Below are 4794 nucleotides of genomic sequence, written 5' to 3' on the forward strand. Positions count from 1 at the left end.
CGCGTCCGGAGCCTGTGCTCCACAACGGGAGAGGCCACAACAGTGAGAGGCCCGTGCCCCAACTAACAAAAAAAAAAAAAAAAAAAAAAAAATACCTTTGTGGCTTGCATTTGTAATTTGCAGTACATTTCTCTTGGACAGTGGTGCTATTTGTTTCACTCAATTCATGTATTTCCTTCATTTGAATTTCATGGGTAAAGCTTATATATTCAACTGCTCAGAAAACGTTGATGTGGCTGAACTAAAATTTGTCGTCTCTCATTGATTCTCAATTTCCTTATGGAATCACCGCTAATACTTTTCTGTTTTTCATATGTGTTTCCTTGCCTTTGCAAATATATTAATATATGAATACATATACGTTATGGTTTTTTGTTGTTTTTATCAAGAATGGGATTATACGATACGTATAACTTAGCGACTTGTTTGTTTTTCATCAAGCAGGGTATCATGGAAGCGTTTTGTAGAGCCATTTAATACAGCAGAGACATTTTAATTCATTCAAAGAAAGTCCTTCACTAGCTATTTTACCTTTCAAAACACATTCATAGGCTATTCTAAAAGCTCTTTGGAAGAGCTACTTATTGGGTCAAATGCGAGATTTTGAGGAGTACTTGAGAAATGACGACGATGAGGTGTTTTGAAAGGCAAATATGCTCACTTTTCTCTCTGTTCAGTCTTGCAGAGCTCTCTATTTCCCTTGTGCTTAAGTGCAGATTCCACAGCAGGACTGCATAAAGTGGCCCCACTTGATGGTACCAGCATCATTTTTCAGCATCATTCTTTCGTACACGTTAAGCTTCAGCCATGCTGGACTTCTTTTCGCTATTTAAGACAATATTTCTCTTTCCACAACATCTGCAAATACTGTTCTTCCAGGCTTGGATCATAATTGGACTAAAAATTTATAACTTCTTTAATATAGGATTTTAATTAATTCTAATCTATTGTTTTTATGGTTGCCTTTAGGTCTAATTGTTTTACCAAATGTCTTTTTCCTTAAAGATTTTCTTTTCCTGAGCCTGAAGATAATGATCTAGGCTTCCCCACTCTGGGAGTAAGAGTTTATCTGCATTGACTTCCTTTCAGACCGTCAGCTACTTAAGAGAGGTTTAATTTACTCTCAGGAAATAACTCACCACCTTGCTTCAGCATTCACAATGCAAAATGCCCTGTGGCCTGGAAGAAGGCAGGAAGCTGGCATGTTTTCATAGCTGCTGTGGAGCGACCACAAACTGGGTAGTTCACTCATTCAGATTTCATCTGCTGATATTTGAAATTTCTGGATGAAAATGTCCCATCAATCTCTAAAATACTGAACAATGCTAAGTCATCTTTCTAAAGTTCTAAGTACCAAATAAATAGGGAAGTGGAAATGTGGGGAAAAATAGACACCATAAAATATTCAGTGAATGCTTATTCCTTCTGTTTTATTTTTAATTAAACTTAAATTTTTTTTCAGGTCTTTATAGATTCATATGAAGTTGTAAGAAATAATACAGAGAAATTTCACGTACGATTTACCCATTTTCCCCTCAACAGAAACATCTTTCAAATCTATAGTACAGTATTGCTTAATATTGATGTAGGTATAATCTACCAATCTTATTCATATTTCTTCAGTTTCACTTGTACCTATGTAGCTGGGCTTGTGTGTGTATTTAGTTCTGTACAATTTTATCACATGTATGGGTTTGTGTATCCACAGCCATAGTCAAGATACAGAACATTTCCATGGCTACAAGGATACCTGGTATTGCTTTTTGTTTAACCACATCCATTTCCTAACCACCCCCCCCCCCAATTCCAACCACCTGACAATCTAACTTGTTCTCCATTTTTATAATTGTGTCATTTCAAGATTGTTATACATGTGGAATCATATGGTATATGCAACCTTTGGGGATTAGTGGTTTTCACTCAACATAATTCTCTGAATATTCATCCAAGGTGTTACACTATTAGTAGTTTGTTCCTTTTTTACTGCTAAGTCTTATTCCATGGTGTGGATGTACCACAATTTGTTTAGCATTTCACCCACTGAAGGACATCTGGGCTGTTTCTAGTTTTTGTCTATTACAAATAAAGCTGCAATGAACATTCATGAACAGGCTTTGGCGTGACCAGAATGGTAATTGCTGGGTAGTATGGTAGTTGCTAGTAGTTTTTATAAGAAACAGCCATAGTATCCTAGCATGGCTGTACCATTTTACGTACTCACCAGCAACGTATGAGTGAGTCAGCTTCTCTGCATTTTTGCTAGCATTTGGTGCTGTCACCAATTTTTATTTTATGTATTCTGATAGTTGTGCAATGATATCTCATTGTGGTTTTAATTTTCATTCCTCTGATGGCTAATGTGTTGAACAAATTTTCTTGTGCTTATTTGTCATCTGTATGTCATCATAGTGAAATATATGTATACGTCTTTTGTAGATTTTCTAACTACATTATTTATGTGCTTTTTTTTTTAAGGCTGAGTTTTTTGAGAGTTCTTTTTGTATTCTAGATGCCATTCTTTTGTCAGATATGTGTTCTGCAAATATTTTCTCCCAATCTGTAACTCATCTTTTTATCTTCTTAATGGGGTTTTTTGCAGAGCAAAATTTAAAAATTTTGATTAAGTCCAAATGTTCAGCCTTATGCTTTACAGCAATTCTAAGAAGCCTTTGTCCAGGCCTAGATCATGAAGATCTTCTCCAGTTCTTTTTTTCTAAAATCTTTATAATGTTACATTTTATATTATGTTTTATATCTAACAATATTATTTTTTCTATTTTTTCCAAGTACTTTATGCAGATTTATGGAAAAAAAGTCATCTTGAGGAGTGAGATCACATACATAGAGAGGTAATGAAGAAAAGGATTGTGGACAGGTAAACATGCAGGTAGTAGTGAAACTGAGGTGACAAAAAGAAAGTTTAGTAAATCACTTTTATGATATAACAACTGACTTAGTTATTCAGAAATTATAGCCAGACTTTTCTGAAGTTTGAAAAAAAAACTCAAACTATTTCAATTCCATTGCATTTCTCCCAACTTCCTGAATCAGATGGAAAAGCAATATAGAATGAGAAAAACTGCTGTGATGAGACTGAAAACCAGAAACACAAAAGATTTTCAAATGCACCCATTCATGAAATCCAACTGCTGTTTGAAAAAGCCTGGGATTACTGAAATATGATCTAACCCTCTATTTTCTGAAGAACAATCACTAAGTTTGAAGCTAGTGTGTATGCACCATTAAAATAACCAATCATTTGTTTAAAATGCTTCCTTTTGGCTTTAACAGTGAACACCACCAACAACAAATGAATAATTTGGATATAAAAAAAGTAATGTAATTCATTAATGTAAACTTAGTAAAACTAGAATAATGAAATTAAAACTACATGAGAATATACATGACACATTAAACAAAGAAATTTAGTGCACACAAAAAAATAATGATTAGCTGATAAAGAGTGTGGCATAAAATTCCCATGTTAATTAAAATCATTTCTCAGGCTTGCATTAGAAAGAAAAATTATCACTAATAACTAAAATAAAAAATAGGGACTAGAATTTTAGCTGAATCATTATGATTTATATAATACCCCAATATTTTGATTCTCTAAGGGAAAAGTGGCAAGTAACTGAATTGCTTAAGCAATGGAAACAGTTGGAATTCTTTTCCAATAAAATTCAAAGTTGCCACTTTACAAAGCACAAATTTGGAAATTGTAACTCAATTCATAAGGTGATGTAGATCTTTAATTTTGCTTTTACTTTCTATCATTTCCTATTGCCCTCCACACAGTTAGAGATTCAGCCCTGTTGCAGACAACTGGGATAAAAAGATGAAGTATACCTTCTAGAGGAGCTCACAAAGTCAAGTCTGGAAAATCTCACTTATGTTTCACAGTGTAAGACATTAGAAACAGTACTGTTCTCCAGACAGCTGGTGCTTAGCAGTCAGGGTTTATAGACTGGATTTCTTTCTCTTCATCATCCAGCAAGCCATGTGAAAAGACACTATTTTGTTAAATGAGGTATGTATTTTAGTTTTCTTTGTGATAGAAACGTAATAAGAAATACAGAAAAGATGCAGTTTTTAATTTCATGCCTAGAAAAAATTACTTAATTGGTGATAAGCTGATCAAATAGCATCTTCGTATTTTTACCCAGCCACCAAGTAAACTGCCTTTTGCAAAAATTATTCCTTCACTCACAAACATTGATTAAGCACATGTTTTGTGACAGGCATTGCAATACATGCTGAGAATAAAAAAATAAACCAAAGAGTCGCTGAACTAAAAACACGTTAATCTTCTGGAAATAACAATTCAGTCTGATGAGCATGATGATGCCCCTGGGGAGCATCTGGGAGAGCACCCAACCCAGCATGGGAAAAGAGAACAAGACTTGTCTACGTCAGTTCCTAAAGATGAGTAATAGTTGGTTTTTATCCTGGGTGCAACTGAAAGTCATTAAAGAATTTCATGTAGGAATTTGTCATGACAAAATTCTCTTGAAGTAGAGATGGAAAGAGATGTGGAAATCATCACATTTGCACTACAGAATTAAAGAGAAGTGAGTCCTTTCAATTCTGAAAAAGAGGATTTTTTTTTTTTTTTTTTTTTAGAATTTCGCTTAATGGTTTTAATAGCCTAACCTCCAATCTGCAGGAGATAAATGGGTCATTTTTCCTCAAGCTTTCTAAAGCCAAACAAGTCAATGAAATTCTAATTAGTTTTACATTTTATCTTTCAAAAAGCTTTATATTCAATCATAATAAATTTTCAGGTTACTCAAT

Source organism: Lipotes vexillifer, unplaced genomic scaffold (genome assembly GCF_000442215.2).
Source record: "Lipotes vexillifer unplaced genomic scaffold, Lipotes_vexillifer_v1.1 scaffold541, whole genome shotgun sequence".
Taxonomy (NCBI): domain Eukaryota; kingdom Metazoa; phylum Chordata; class Mammalia; order Artiodactyla; family Lipotidae; genus Lipotes; species Lipotes vexillifer.